This window comes from Sarcophilus harrisii, chromosome 2 (assembly GCF_902635505.1).
Source record: "Sarcophilus harrisii chromosome 2, mSarHar1.11, whole genome shotgun sequence".
NCBI lineage: Eukaryota > Metazoa > Chordata > Mammalia > Dasyuromorphia > Dasyuridae > Sarcophilus > Sarcophilus harrisii.
This window is the reverse complement of record NC_045427.1, coordinates 340,328,683-340,346,418: the sequence shown is the minus strand read 5'-3', so window position 1 is coordinate 340,346,418 and position 17,736 is coordinate 340,328,683.

Genomic DNA, 17,736 nt, shown 5'->3' with positions numbered 1-17,736 from the left:
GGAATCCAATAATTCCTGTAAGCTTTGAAGTCCTGCAACAGTCTTTTCTTGTGTTAGGGAATCCAATGATTCCTGCTGGTTTTCAAATCCTGCAACAGTCTTTTCTTGTGTTAGGGAATCCAATGATTCCTGCAGATTTTGTTCTTAGGTCTTCTCCTTTGTTTCCAGATTTTTCTCTTTTTCTGTCTCTCTCTGATGGACAAGGCAAATATGGCTCATTGGCTCCCATTCTGATTCCTTTTCCATCTGTAGAAATACAAGCAAACCCTCTTCCCTAAGCAGTTAACCTATCTGGTCCCTTCCATTTACCATTTTCTGGATCTCTCCACATCATCTGGAGATTACCTAAAGATAGTGGAGCTGCTTGCTTATAAAACCTGTCTGCTGGAGCCAGTGCATTTTTATCAAAACTTAAAAAATTAATGGTATAGAGAACTAAATTTAGAAGGTCTCTAGAGTTACGCATGGCTCCCCCTTTCTTTTGTTTTTGGGGAGTGTCTTAATGTCTCTGTTTCTTCTCTCTACTTTTGCCTGACCTTGAGGATTAAAAGGTATGCCTGTGGTGTGTAAAATCTTATACTGTGCACAAAAGTGTGCAAAATATTTAGAAGTATATGCAAGTCCGTTATCTGTTTTTATTGCTTGTGTGCCACAAGCACACAAGCAATTATGGCACACCCATAATTGCAAATGCCTGGATAAGGAATTCAGTGACCACTTGGGCTGTCTCTTTTGCTGTTGGTATTGCAAAAGTGAATCCTAAAAAGGTGTCTACCACAACGTGGATAAAAGACAGATGACCAAAAGATTTATAATGGGTCACTTCCATTTGCCAGATTTCATTGGGTCTCAAACCACGAGGGTTCTTCCCTGGAGGCAGTGTAGGAGTGTGGAAAGGAAGGCAAGCTATACAGCTTTTTCCTATGCTCCTAGCTTCCTCTTTTGTTATCCCAAATTGTAAATGTAAAGTTTGAGCAGTCTGATGGTATTTAGAATGAGATTCCTGGGCTTCCTGAAATAAAAGAATACTGGCTAACATAGTTAAAAGGCTATCTGCCTTTGAATTTCCATCAAAAATAGAACCTGGAGGTCCACTATGTGAGTGGACATGTTTACCTGGATGCTTTCTCACTTGCTCTTGAAGTTCCTTAAAATGCTGAAAAAAAATAGAAGCTGCCATAGACTGAATCAGATATTATATTTATATCTCCTGGTTAATAATTAAGAGCTAGCATAATTGTATATAATTCATTCTGCTGAGTGGACTGAAAAGGAGTTCTGACTACTCTCTTTATGGTTAAATCATGAGAGTATACAACACAAATATTTTGTTTGATTATGTCTGTAAAGATAGTTGGTCCTTTAAGAGGAACCTTAGAAATCTTTTCTCAGAAATCCATTGCCAATTATGTAATAGCCAGGTTATCTTTAATGGAGACCCATGTGCAAAATTTGGAGTTGTGGCCAGTAAAATTTGCCACTTTGGGATGGTCTCTCAACATACATTAATTTGTGCATTAGTATAAAATGTGTATATTTTGTTTGGTCTATTTTCATTGTAGAATTGACATAGTTGCTCTCCTATTAATTTCCACCCCTCTAGATCCAATTCTGTCCCATAGAGAACCAAGTAGATATGTACTATATAGTTTCTAAAAGTTCAGTGTTCTACTCCCTAATTATAATTAAACCTTAGCTTTTCATAAGTCTGACAATACTCTCTACACATTTTCCTTGAATTGGAAAAGAAGGCTATTTTCTAAAAATCTGTCCCATTTTAGCTAAAAATTCTATTTTAGCCCTTTAACAAAGTTTCCTTGTATATTTTTGTACTCACCCTAATTTCTGGATGGAGGAGACTTTTCCACTGAAATCAGGATTGTGTCTGTACCTGTTTGGGCGCCAAAATGTAATGTTCTTCTCTAAAGTGTAATGTTCTCTGAGAGCAGGTTACTTGGGGGCCTTCTGGAGGCAGCCTTAGTTTCAGTTCAATGTAATCACCCCAAATGCAGCCAGGAGTTAAAGTCCAAATCCTTTATTGTCTCTTTCCAAGTATTATCTCCTTCCTTGGGCCCAGTTATTTTTCTTAGAGGCCTATCTTTCTTCTTAGTTCCTGCCGCTAGTTCTTTGCCTCTGCCAGCTTCTGCCTCTAGCTCCCTCTGAATGTCTCCAGCCAGCACAAAGGTGGAAGAAGGAATGACTTCTGAATGTCCCAGACTCAATCCTGGTTGAGGTTCCTAGCTTATATATGCTCTCTTAAAGGTGTGAATCTTGTAGAACTCTAATAAGTACTAAGTACATTAGTGAACTAGAGAACTATTAAATATCATGCTAAATTAGATAACTAACTTAGCACCTTGTAAGAATCCTAACATATCTCAACAAGGTTGTTATGAAAAAAAAAAAAGCACTTAAGATGCTTTAGATCAGAAGTTGGCAAACCACAGCCATGGGGGCCAAATTTAGCCCAGTGCCTGTATTTTAAAGCCTAAAAACTAGGAATGGTTTTTATATATTTAAATAATGAATGAGAATATGTAAGATGTATCTTAAAACTTCTTTAGTAATGTAAAAATCATTCTTAATTAGACATTCAGTTATTATTTTAAATACTATTATTTTAATGACTATTGTTAATTATTATTTTAAGAAACTGCTCCAGACTCAAAATAGTGGGAGCAAAAAAGTCAGCTGAAAAGACTGACTGATCTCAATTTTGAGATTGATGAGATATTAGACTTCATAAACCACAAGCAGTTCCTAAGTATTCTTTGTCTTTAAACTTTTTTTTTCTAATTTTATTGGAAAGTTGTCATACATCAACACATCAGTTTGACAATTTCTATCTCACTCTTCCCAAATGCATGAAAGGAAAATGTAATTTTATTATCATGACTAAGTGTTAATGTTATTTTATTATCATAACTAAGTGTTCTTAAGTGAATTTCATCTAAAGATATTGTCCTTCTACAAATGCAAGTTGGCACTTAATCTTGAACTAATAGCCTTAGAGATACTTCTTAATCAATAAATTTATTAAGCCCTTATTATATGCCAGGCACTGTGCCTGTTACAAAGAAAGGCAAAACACTGCCCTGGTCTTCAAGGACTTTACAATCTAATGAGGGAGACAATAGGCAAACAAAAAAAGGAATATACAGGATTAACTGGAAATAATTAACAAAGAATTAAGAGGAATTTGGGAGGATTTCCTACAGAATGCCAGTAGTTTTAGCTGGGACTCACAGAAAGCCAAAATGATCAATAGATGGAACATAGGAAACATTCCAGGCATGAAGGACAGCCAACAAGAATGCCCAGAGCAAGAAAATGGAGGCTTAATTCTGAAGCAGTCTAGAGGCCAGTGTCACTAGATTAAAGAATACATATTGAAGAGTAAGGTGTAAGAAACCTGCAAAAGTTATAGGGGAGTAAATTGTGATAGGCTTTGAATGCCAAATAGAGCATTTTGAAGGTGAAAGGGAACCAATGGAGTTTATTGAATCGAGGGAAATGGTTGACATAATAGAATTTGCACTTAGGAAATCACTGTATTTCCTAGTGATGAGGTTTGACTCCCCTTGATTCCTGGTGGTGATAAGGTTAGTGACAATAAGAGAGCTGTTAAAAATCCCCTTTTAATCAGCTGCAGGTTTAAAGTGAAAGAAATCACTTATTCCTGAATTATTAATTGCAAAATGAAAATTTATTGTTGGATAGAAACCAGTTTGCTAAGAGACTGACTTATATAATGGCAGAGTCCTATTAGGGACATGGAATCTTATGCTGAGTGCTCAGCAAGCAGGGTCCTAGCAAATTGTTTGGGCCTTCTGCAAGGAGTTGAGTTTAAAGGAACCTGTTAGATATGGGTATCTTGGTGGGGGCTGCGACATCCTGAGCTGATCAAATCAGGATTTCACAATTGAATGAGAACTCAGAACTTCAAAAAGATAAATGGGAGTTGATTTGCCTCTAAATAATGTTACTTCTCTCATCCTGGGAGGAGGGGCCTTCTCTAGACTCCTTGGAGCCTGGGAGATCCTGATCTCTCAGATCAAAAAAGGGATACAATAAAGGGAATCTTAAAGGGAACACAGCTTCAGTAAAGGGAACCGTTTCCCTCCTACTTCATCAGGACTGTAAGAGGTTAGGGGATTTAGTCAGGGCACTACAGCTAGTATATGCCAGGGGCAGGACTTATACTGAGATCTTTCTGATTCTGAGAGCAGTTCTTTATCCACTTAGACAGCAATTCTTATGTGAATACATCTTCTGTGAATTCATCCATAGGATTATTTCCTCATGTCATATCCTAAGACAGAGATCTAATCACATCACTATCTTGCTCAAAACCTTTCAGTACTTACATATTATTTAGAAAATAAAATAAAAAGTACTCAGCCTGGCATTTAAGGTCTCCACAATCTGATTCTAGCCTATTTTTACTGTTTTATTTAGTACTCATGAAAAGAAGAAAGGCAAGACACAATTTATTTGTAAGGTTCTTATTTGGTTTTCTGGAGGGCTCTGAGCAGCCTTTGTGTCAGTAGATTAATCACCACAAGAATAGTCAGGTGTTAGTCTAAATCCTTTATCTTCTTCACAATCTAGTTTCCTTGCCTGGGGCTGAGAAGTTTTCTGGAGAGCCTTTCAGATCAGCCTTGGTCTCAGTGGGGAAGTGCAAGAGGCCAGCCATCAGGAGGTGTGAGATAAAGTGAATGAATCTGTCTCTGAGTCTGAGAGCTTGTGCTTCAGCCTCCAGTCACCACAAAGGTAGACTATGGAATGAATCTGTCTCTCAGTCCCTGCTAGCTGTATATATATATATATATATATATATATATATATATATATATATATATATATATATATGTTATAATTATGTCATTGTAGGTGTGAATCTTGTATAACTATACTAAGGATTAAATACATGTATTGAGCTAGAGAACTATTAGTCACCATGCTAAACTATATAACCATTGTAATTACACTGACTTAACTCCTTGTAAGAAGCCTTGTTTCAAGTTATAGAGTTCTGGCCCATTATATTTATTAATGTATTGTGTTGATATTTTACAAATATCATGATATTGTGCTAAATATTTTACAAATATTATCTTATTTGATCCTCACAACCCTGGAGATAGATATTATTATCTGTACTTCACAGTTGAGAAAACAGATTAAGTGACTTGCCCAGGTTCATACAACTACTAAGAGTGTGAGACTTAATTTGAACTCAGATTTTACTGACTCCAGGTCTGGCCCTCTATCCACTACATAATCTAGCTACTTAAAACAAATATTTATTAATTGCTCACTATGTACCAGACACTCTGCCAACTGCTAAAGAAGGAACCAAGGTATCCCTAGAAGCTTAAATTGAAAAGACCCTTCCTTTATTAAATTTAGCCAGGGAATATCTCTGGAGTTAGAAATGTTGTTTCCATTTCTTATTTCAACATACTCCTCAAAAAATAAACAAAAATCTTATGGATTTTTTGTGGGGGGGTTGTGGTGAAGGAATGTCTATGGTATGATTTTAAGATGATTTCATAGGAGCATAACATTTAGAACTGGAAAGATAATCTAATCCAAATCTCTTGGTTTTAAAGATGGAAAAACAGTACCAAAGAGACTAGAGTGTCATTGTTGTTGCTGTTTATCCTTTGTTCTAGAAGAGGACCATGACACTGGGGCAAGGGGGAGGAGGGAGGAGAAGATGCTATGGCATGCAGGTGAATTGGATTTCAGTGAGGGAGGGCTGAGCAAGGTCACCTGCCTCACTTTTCCCTCCAGAGCTATCTGAGTCCAAAGACCATATATAGATCAGGACAATTGGAGGGGGACCTGGATACAATGGGAGATTGGCCTTTTTAAGTTAAAGACTTTTAACAGATCTGTTTGATTGAGGCAACACTCAATCAGTGATTAGGCTGTTGATTAAGATAGAGAATGGCCTCTTTTGAGTAAAGGAATGAGAATAGGCAATGAGGAAACCAAATTATCACTCTTTGCTGATGACATGATGGTATATTTAGAGAACCCCAGAGATTCTACTAAAAAGTTATTAGAAATAATCCACAACTTTAGCAAAGTTGCTGGTTATAAAATAAACCCAAATAAGTCAGCAGCATTCTTATATATCACTAACAAAATCCAACAGTCAGAGTTACAAAGAGAAATTCCATTTAAAGTAACTACTGATAATATAAAATATTTAGGAATCTGTCTGCCAAGGGAAAATCAGAAACTTTATGAGCAAAATTACAGACCACTTTTCACACAAATTAAGTCTGATCTAACTAATTGGAAAAATATTAAATGCTCTTGGATAGGGCGAGCAAATATAATAAAGATGACAATATTACCTAAACTAATCTATTTATTTAGCGCTATACCAATCAGACTCCCAAAAAACTATTTTAATGACCTAGAAAAAATAACAACAAAGTTCATATGGAAAACAAAAGGTCAAGAATTTCAAGGGAATTAATGAAAAAAAAAATCAAATGAAGGTGGCTTAGCTGTACCAGATCTAAAACTATATTATAGAGCAGCAGTTACCAAAACCATTTGGTATTGGCTAAGGAATAGATTAGTTGATCAGTGGAATAAGTTAGGTTCAAGGGATAAAACAGTCAACAAATATAGCAACCTAGTCTTTGACAAACCCAAAGACCCCAGATTTTGGGATAAGAACTTACTGTTTGATAAAAATTGCTGGGAAAATTGGAAACTAATATGGCAGAAACTAGGCATTGATCCACACTTAACACCGTACACCAAGATAAGGTCAAAATGGGTTCATGACCTAGGCATAAAGAATAAAATTATTAATAAATTAGAGGAACACAGGATAGTTTACCTCTCAGACCTGTGGAAGGGGAAGGACTTTATGACCAAAGCAGAACTAGAGATCATTACTGATCACAAAATAGAAAATTTCGATTATACCAAACTGAAAAGTTTTGTACAAACAAAACTAATGCAGACAAGATTAGAAGGGAAACAATAAACTGGGAAAATATTTTTACAGTCAAAGGTTCTGATAAAGGCCTCATTTCCAAAATATATAGAGAATTAACTCTAATTTATAAAAAATCAAGCCATTCTCCAATTGAAAAATAGTCAAAGGATATGAACAGACAATTCTCAGATGAAGAAATTGAAACTATTTCTAGTCATATGAAAAGATGCTCCAAGTCATTATTAATCAGAGAAATGCAAATTAAGACAACTCTCAGATACCACTACACGCCTGTCAGATTGGCTAAGATGACAGGAAAAAATAATGATGATTGTTGGAGGGGATGTGGGAAAACTGGGACATTGATGCATTGTTGGTGGAATTGTGAATGAATCCAACCATTCTGGAGAGTAGTTTGGAACTATGCTCAAAAAGTTATCAAACTGTGTATACCCTTTGATCCAGCAGTGTTACTACTGGGCTTATATCCCAAAGAGATTATAAAGAAGGGAAAGGGACCTGTATGTGCACGAATGTTTGTGGCAGCCCTTTTTGTAGTGGCTAGAAATTGGAAACTGAATGGATGTCCATCAGTTGGAGAATGGCTGAATAAAATGTGGTATATGAATATTATGGAATATTACTGTTCTGTAAGAAATGACCAACAGGATGATTTCAGAAAGGCCTGGAGAGACTTACACGAACTGATGCTGAGTGAAATGAGCAGGACCAAGAGATCATTATATACTTCTTCTTTTTTTTTTTATTTTTTTTATTTAATAGCCTTTTATTTACAGGATATATACATGGGTAACTTTACAGCATTAACAATTGCCAAACCTCTTGTTCCAATTTTCACCTCTCTTACCCTACCCCTCTAGATGTCAGGATGACCAGAGACGTTAAATATATTAAATATAAATTAGATACAATAAGTATACCTGACAAAACGTTATTTTGCTGTAGAAAAGAATCAGACTCTGAAATATTGTACAATTAGCTTGTGAAGGAACAAAATGCAGGTGTGCATAAATATAGGATTGGGAATTCAATGTAATGGTTTTAGTCATCTCCCAGAGTTCTTTTCTGGCATAGCATTCAGTTCATTACTGCTCCATTAGAAATGATTTGGTTGATCTCGTTGCTGAGGAGGGCCTGATCCATCAGAACTGGTCATCATATAGTATTGTTGTTGAAGTATATAATGATCTCACACGAACTGATGCTGAGTGAAATGAGCAGGACCAGGAGATCATTAATTATATACTTCAACATATATACATTCAACTGACTGATATGACTCATTCCTGATGAGACCTGGCACATCCTCAGAGACAACTAGATCAACCAAATCCTATTTCTCAAATGGAGCAGTAATGAACTGAATCTAACTTGCTCAGAGAAAAACTTGGAGATGACTAAAACATTACATTGATGTCTAATCCTATATTTAATGCCCATTGCATTTTATATTCCTTCACAGGAGTAATATGAAAATTTGAGTCTGACTTTTCTATAGTTATCATGCAAATAACGTTATAATATAAATACTATTAATTAATAATAAGAATAACATCTCTTACCTGAAAAAACAATCTGGGAGGGAGACCCTAAGCATTTGCAAAAAATTGTGTTTAAATTAGAGTCTTGGCCATTCAGGACCTAAAACGTTCCTGATCATATAGAAACCAGTTAAAAAAAAACTATTTTGTTTCTTGAGAAGTTGGAATAAAGTCTTATCTGGAAGAAAACTTGAAGAGAATTCTAAAGAATCTGGAGTGGTATGAGACTTTTAAGCCAAGTGAAAAAAAATCATCTGTTGTTACACTGAAGGATTGAAATCACTCTGGGTATGATGCTGTCAGGGGCAAATCAGTTCACTTTGATTATGATTGCCCAAGATCACATAATAACTGGTAAAACTGAGTTTTTATCTCAAGTCTCTTGACTTTAAATCCAATGTTCCTTCTATATCACATTAAGAGTATAAAATTTAAAAAGTGCTAAGTGTGGCATTGTCAGTCTGATTGTAGCCAATTTTTAATGTTGTATTTAATACTCAAAGAAGGAAGGAAGGCAAAAAGAAACAATTTATTAATTTGTGTTGATATTTACAGATTTATAGATATTGTTATATTGGGCTAAATACTTTACAAATTTTCCCATTTCAAAAATTCTATTATTGAGTTTTAGAAAAGAAGCATTTCTGCAAATAGAAAAATTTAGATAAAGCAAAGAAATTGGTCAAAGAATTTAAGTAATACAAATCTTTTTTGCCAAGAGGAAAGAAAAGACTGCCTCAAAATGGAAGTTCCAGCAGGAACTCACCGATCACAGCTAGATGATACAGTGGTTAGCATGTCTGGAACCAGGAAGAGCCAAGTCCAATTTAATCTCAGACTCTTTGTAGCTGTATGATCCTGAGCAAGTATTTTGCTCTCTGTTTGCCAGTTTTCTCAATTGTAAATTAAGAAAAATAACTACCTACCTCCCAAAGTTGGTGTGAGGATTAAATGAAATAACATTTGTAAAACACTTACCCTTATATAACTGCTTATTCTTTCCCTCAACCCAATGACAGAAAGGGTTAGTATAAAGGAAGGATGCTCTAGAGTCAAAAAGCACTGGAGGCACAGTAGAGAAATCTGAAGGATCAGAAGATCCAGAAGGGTAATGAAGGTGGTTCTGGAAGAGACCTCAAAGTGGAATTTCTGAAAAAGCTCACCAAAGGGAGAAGGGGGCTGTCAAGATGGAGAGACATTGCAGAATAAGAAGGCAGCTAAGAAATGTTGTCAAAGTCCAGATTCAGAAGCAGATCCAGAAAAGGAAAGGTTTTTACATATTTAAATATGTAAATATTTATTATTATTATTCATTAATATGTAATCTATTATATATAATAATTTAATGTTATTATTATATTATAATTAATATTATTATGTAAAGGTTTTTACATATTTAAATAAAATAAATTTTAAAATGTAAAAGAATAAACATTTAGGTCACATAAACACAGGCAATTGGCCAGATATTTTGCCAGCTGCTGGCCTAGGCCAAACTGTAGGTTTTGCCCATCAGTACACTTTTATAGATAGACTCAACACTAAGACTAGACAATAAACTGGGCCCCTATTTGAATATGAGAAAGATAGTGATGTTTATTACTTTTAGAAAATTGCATAGAATTGTTTTTCTCTTTTAAAAAATTGATGCTGGCAGCAATTAGATGGCATAGTAGATAAAGCATTGGTCCTAAAGTCAAAAGGACCTGAGTTCAAATCCAACCTCAGACACATAAATTTACTAGCTGTGTGATCCAGGGAAAGTCATATAATCCCAACTACCTCACTAAAATAATAATAATAAAATTTTAAATTATGCCTTTTAAAAAATATGATATTCTTTCCCAAATCTATTCCCTTTACCACCATCCAGAAAATCATTCCTTATAACAGTTTTTTTAGAAATTGTATTCTTTGTTAATCAGTTATTTTCAACTATATCTGACTTTCTGTAACCATATTTAGAGTCTTTCTTTGCATTACTAAAATGGTTTGCCATTTCCTTCTTTAGCTCATTTTATAGATGAGGAAACTGAGGCAAACAGGGTTATGACTTGCCAGGGTCATCAGCTAGTAGTCCTATAGCCAGTTTGAATTCAGGATGAGTGTTTCTGACTCCAGGTTGAACACTCTAGCCACTATACCACCTAACCACCCTTTATCAGGAGTACCCTCTGTCTTGAAGCCAGTGTGGAACACCAGTCTATGAACAGAATAGATGTCTTGGTCTTGATTGTGGCAATGGTGGCAATGACATCTTAAGGTTCTTGGTGATGTACTGCATGCAGCAGTCCACATATTTGCCAAGACATGGATCAATCTGGTTTGAAAGGTCAAAGAAGGCATTAGAGATCTCTGCTATAGAGATCTATTCATAATAGGTCTTTTCAGCAGAGACAATGGGCTTAATGGGTGATTAGGAGTTAGTGTATTTGGGATAAATTATCAGGGAGGTCTGGAATTATGAAAGTCTACACTAAGAGCAACATAAAAGTTCAGTGTGAAGATCGCGTATTTTAAAATCAGCAGGAGTCCGGAATTCAGGTTAGGGGAAAATCGTCAGTCTTTATTCTCAGTGAAGAAGGATCAGAGGTGGAAGATAATCGGCGATGGCAATGTGTGCAGCTGAGTCAAGAAGCTAGCTAGATCAGCAGCCACACGACCAGCAGCTAGGAGAATCGAACCAAGGTCAATCTCTCCCAGCTTCCCTTCCTGTCTCTCTGTCTCCACCCACCAAAATCGTCATTTCCTATACAACACATCAGGACTTGCACAGAGAGTGGGCAGGGACCATTCTTCATCCAATCATGTATATTAATAGAGTATAGCCCAATTACTATTTAGCCTCATGTACTTGGGACCTCAGTGCATCAACTCAAACCTCAGCCCATTACAGTTCAGGGAGGCAATTTTTCTTCTTATTCTTTATTTTAAACTTATATAGTCCAAAAAAATAACTTTTCCACATACAAAAAAGAGAAAATTATATATGGAGCCATAACTCTTTTTTATTATTTACTTTTAAGTATTCAATAAATTCCATATGTTATTCTCTCCTCAAAATAAATGTTTATCTTTTGCATCTACTCAAATTTCCTCTATATCCATTCCTCATTTCTGTCCTCATTATTTAGACATAGTGTATATTATTTTCTGAGATCTGCTTACCTCATTTTACATAATTTTATACTTTTCATGTATCTTTATTCATTTTTGCTGTTTCTTATAGCACAATTACACTGGTGGGACACAGGGGTACAGAAGCATTGAACTTCCATAATATATTGGAGTTCCCAGAGTCTCACCACATGGGATACCAAAAGATGGTATGGCATTGGACCCAAAAATATATTGGGGTTTTAGTTTTATGAAGTGCCTCAAAAAAATTTGTAGGTTTAAAACACCTGATATCTATAATTAATCTGTTTCTAGTACATAATTTTTCTTTTTCAAGGTTGAAAAAAAACATTTTAATGGCTTATTTTTCCATTACTATTGCTGAATGCAATATAATCCAAATAAATAATCAGAAGTGGGGGAAACCTTTGTTACAAATAAGCAAAATCAAACAAATTGAACACACAAGTCCAAAAACCTATCTCTTACTGATCCTTGGGACTCACCTATTGTTCAAAAGGTAGATAACATGTTTCATTACTGTGCAATCAATCAATTAATCATTATTTTATTAATTAACAGATTCTTCTGATCATTAGATCTTCAGGATCCTGTCCATTCTCTTAGGACAGAATGCTAGATGCCAGGGAGCTGCTGAAATTTTTGCTGTCAGAACCTCATTGTAGTTTTACAACCAACCTGGGTTTTTTTTTTTTTTTTTTTTTTTTTTTTTTTTTTAACAAAGGAGCTTCCATACTTGTTCCATCCAAAGAGAAAGCTCATTTCTGGCCATATTGAGAGGTTGGTCTTCTTTTTCCATGCCACCACTCAATTTGCACACCCTCTTTTTTTAATTATCCATGATCTGATAACTGAGATTTTGTGCAATTCTTGGGTAGAAGAAGTTTGTTACTATAATTTTCATTCAATTTCTTGATCATTATCTGTTGTAATCTTCCATTGAAGTAAGTTTGAGGAGCTGAGTATCCCCTCCAAAAAACTGTCATTTTTATTCATTTTGCTTTGAAAACTATCTGTTCTTATCCATTGTCCATTTATCTATTGTGGAATAAGCTCTTATTCTTATAAATTCAAATCAGTTCTTTATAAATCTTGGACAAACCTTTATCAAAGAAAATTGTTTAAAAGATTTTCCTTAATTTTCCTTCTGAGTTAAACAAAATTTTTCTATTATATCTTCCATGTTCCTATCTATCCATTATTTGTTGATGGATTCTTTCCTTACTCATAGTTACAAAATGTATTTCCTTCTTTGTTTTACTAACTTTTAATATTATCTTTTATATTTTAGTATATGGTAGCATCAGTATCAACCTAATTTCTGCCAGATTCATTTTCCTAGCAATTTTTGTTAAATTTTATATTTGCTCCATATAGTAAGAATCTTTAAGTTTGTATTCTTATGAGGGTATAGACATATTCCTTCACACCTTATGGAGGATGGGTTTCAGAAACTGGGAATAAATTGATTAGCTTTGATATTTGTAGGATTGTTGTTGTGGGAGCAGGTACCTCTTTGTGCTGCCCCAAAATGTATTTTCCAAATAAATATTACCAAAAATATGCAAAACACTACCTTTTTTAAAAGACACCAAGGTATGATGGAATGGACACCAGGGGGAATAAATGTCCACAATTACTACACAGCATTTTAAGTGAAAAGTAGAAGGAAAAAAATCACTGTATTCTATATACAACTAATGACCAAACTTGGACCCAGAGAAAATGAAGTAGGTCCTCCTGGCCCATATTTCAAAGAGAGAGGAGATCATGGATTTAGAACATTATATATATTGTCAGATCCAGTTAATGTGGATCTATCCTACCTATCCTACCCTCCAATTTTTGTTAAAAGAGATGCCTAAGATGACAGGAAAAGATAATAATAGAAGTTGGAAGAGATGTGGGAAAACTGGGATACTAATGCGTTGTTGGTGGAGTTGTGAAATGATCCAATCATATACATTGTTGGTGGAATTGTGGATACATCCAGCCATTCTGGAGAGCAATTTGGAACTATGCTCAAAAAGGCATCAAACTGTGTATACCCTTTGATCTAGCAGTGTTACTACTGAGCTTATATCCCAAAGAGATCTTAAAGAAGGGAAAGGGATCTATCTGTATGTGCATGGATGTTTGTGGCAGCCCTCTTTGTAGTGGCCAGAAACTGGAAACTGAATAGATGCCCCTCAATTGGGGAATGGCTGAATAAATTGTGGCATATGAATGTTATGGAATATTATTGTTCGGTAAGAAATAACCAACAGGATGATTTCAGAAAGGCCTGGAGAGACTTATATGAACTGATGCTGAGTGAAATGAGCAGAACCAGGAGATATATTATATATATATATATATATATACATATATATTTAGTATTACAGTGACAACATATCATACACGGCAACAACAATACTATATGATGATCAATTCTGATGGATGTGGCCATCTTCAGCAATGAGATGAACCAAATCAGTTCCAATAGAGCAGTGATGAACTGAACCAGCTACACCCAGTGAAAGAACTCTGGGAGATGACTATGAACCATTACATAGAATTCCCAATCCCCATATTTTTGTCTGCCTGAATTTTTGATTTCCTTCACAGGCTAATAGTACACTACTTCAAAATTCGATTCTTTTTGTACAGCAAAATACCTGTTTGGACATGTATACTTATATTGTATTTAATTTATACTTTAACATACTCAACATTGTATTGGTCATCCTGCCATCTGGGGGAGGGGGTGGGGGGAAGCAGGGGAAAAAAATGTAACAAAGGTTTGGCAATTGTCAATGCTATAAAATTACCCATGCATATAACTTTTAATAAAAAGCTATAATAATTTTCTAAAAAATAAAGTAGTTAAGTAACTAGTGGAAAAAAAAAAGAAAGGAAATGATCCAATAATTCTGAAGAACAATTTGGAACTATCCCCAAAGGGTTATAAAACTGTGCCTATCCTTTGATCCATCAGTCTTTTCACTGGGACTTATGATCATAAGAGGAGAAAAGACCTACAAAAATGTTTATAGCAGCCATTTTTGTGGTGGCAAAGAAATTAAGTGGATGTCCATTTCAACTAATTAATTAATTAAGTGGCTTAAATAAATTATGGTATATGAAAGTAATGGAATATTATTATTGCATAAGAAATTATGAATAGGTTGATTTTAGAAAAGTCTAGAAGCACTTATATAAACTGATACTGAATGAAGTGAGCATAACCAAGAAAACATTGTACACAGTAACTACAAGATTAGGGGATGATTAACTATGATGGACTTGGCTTTTATCAACATGCAATGATTCAAGGCAATTCCTGTAGACTTTTGGTGGAAAATGCCACCCACATCCAAAGAGATAACTACCGAGAGTGAGTGTGGATTAAAGCATAATATTTTTATCTTTTTTATTGTATGTTTGTTTTTTTTCTCATGATTTTTCCTTTTGGGGCCTGATTTTTCTCTTGAACAACCTGAAAAATTTGGAAATATGTTTAAAAGAATTGCACATATTTAACCTATATCAGATTCCTTGCTGTCTTGGAGAGGGGGAAGGTAAGAGGAGGGAAAAAATGAATATTGAAAACTATCTTTACATGTATTTGGAGAAATAAAATACCATTGATAATTTTGAAAAAAAGATGTCTTTGAGGCAGCAAGGTGGCACAGTAGACCAGATAGACAGAAAGATCTTTGACCTTTGAGCCAGAGGACCTGAGTTCAAATCCAGTCTCAGACATTTGATACTTACTAGCTGTGTGACCCTGGGCAAGTCACTTAACCACAATTGCCTTGCAAAAATAAATAAATAAATGAAAATTAAAAATATAAGTAGGAAAAGGGGGAAGGAGATATTCAGAAATGATAGAAATGTGAAATCCAAAGATATTAACTAGAACATTAAAAAAAAAAAGAAATTAAAGACTACTTGAAGTTATATGATAGGGAAGAAGAACCACACACACACACACACACACACACACACACACACACAGACTTTATAATCCAAGTGTAAAATCTAAGTGATGTTTATCCCATTTTATAATTTAAAATATGTTAAAATGTCTGGAAGAAGAAGTAAATATAATTCCAAATTATCTACAAAAAATAGCAATGCCCAAATGCATATGGGACTGCTTCATAGAAAGTTTTGTTATAAAATTCCAGATATTCCTTCAGAGATTTTAACAGAGATTTCTTAAGGTTTCACTAGCGTGTGTGTGTGTGTGTGTGTGTGTGTGTGTATTCTGGGACTACTCTTCCAACTCCCACCTGAACTAGTGGGATAGATTCACAAAACTTGGCTTCTTCTCTCTCTTGGGATTCTAGAAAAAATCCCAATTGATTGGGAGAGTTTTCTAATGGTATTAGCTTGAAGCCCAAGTATCCTAATTTTATTTGATTATTATCATCTCTACAATATCATCTAATCAATGCTTACAACCCCAATATAATTTTGACCAATTGATATCTCTTTAATATTATTGATAACCAATTAATAATAATAGCCTTTACAAAGTGATATTCACTGGGAAAGAGAAGCAAGTACAAAACATCTTCCTGAATTAAGATACACATGCTTCTTTACCACGTCAGACTTATGTAAGAATAAACTCAAAATTAAAGTGGAAACTATGAAGGAGTTCTCTTTTGAATTCTCTTTTGAGTACAGTATAGTCAAGGAATCACTCTTTCACTGAAATACAGCTGCCAGGTTTTTCCACTGCTAGGCTGGATCAAGCGGATTTCTTAGGGGCTATGTCAGTTCCATACCTGGGGTCAGCTGCTGGGTTGGCATATGGTTGGAGAGAGTTGAAAAGGTTTTTCTTCATGGCTGGCTCTTTCCTAGGCTTGTCAGTAGTAACCGTGAGAATTCTCCTAATCTTCCAAAGCTCACATGGTCATCTTACTAAGGTAAAATACTAATTACAGAAGAAATAACAGAACCATATACTCATGGCCACTTTCCACCGAGAAAGAAAGAGGTTAAATTCTTCCATTTTTAATGAACACTTGGTTCTGGCTCAGCTGTTAAATAAAATAAAAGGCTTTTTCTCCCCAGGCAGCTAGTCAACAGGAAGCACTCACAGAATATCTATGCATGCCCTGGGAGGAATCCCACCATTAGGAATTATTATGAATTTCCAAAAACATGCTCCTCTAAGCATCAATATGGATTTGAACATTGATATGGATTTTAGTAAAAAAGATTAATCATCCATGTTCAAAGGTACACCCCCTATTGGCCAATACCCCATAATTTTTTTGCTCTTGGTGCAGAAAGTTCCAGGATTTCCAAAATGTGAAAGGTGTGGGGCAATTATCCAAGTAAATAGAAAAATGTAAAAGTGAGAAAACTGAGAGAACTCTTAAGATTTCTAATGTTTTTGTTGTGAGTCAATTATAAGACATGGCAGCAATTTGATTTGCATGTAGACATAAGATATAAAGCACTAATATGATTTACATATAGATGTGCATACAGTAAGGAAAAAGGAATGGGGAAAGCTGCCTAAATGCAAATTTAGGTGTGAACCTCTTATACTGCCTCTAGGTAAGTAGGTCTTTCTTATTTTCTCTTCACTTGATGAAGTCTGAAGGGCCTTTACACTTAGATTCTGTGACTCCATATTTCACTAAGAAATCCATAGTCATCATTTTTTGTATTTATTGCATACATGGAGCTGTTTAAAGCTCTATGTAAAATTCATCAAGAAGTGTGCCCACTAGGATGTTATAATTCGGCAGTACTAAAAATATTTTTAAAATTTTAGTGATTATACATGGGTGAATAAAGCAGATCGTGATCAACACAGTCAGAAAGATTTTTCTGGCCATGGACAAGTTACTTTAAATTGCTTAAAGCTTAATGAAGTTAAGTGAGTTACGAACAGGTTACTGTTTGCCTTGGTGAAGGGAGTTTTATACATGGGGAGGTCTTACATATTATATTTAAATGAAAATACAAATTACATTTAAAAGAGCTTGAATTGTTCACGAAAAGGCTTGAGTTATTTTGATTTAGTATTACAGTGACAACATATCAATAAGAATTAGACTA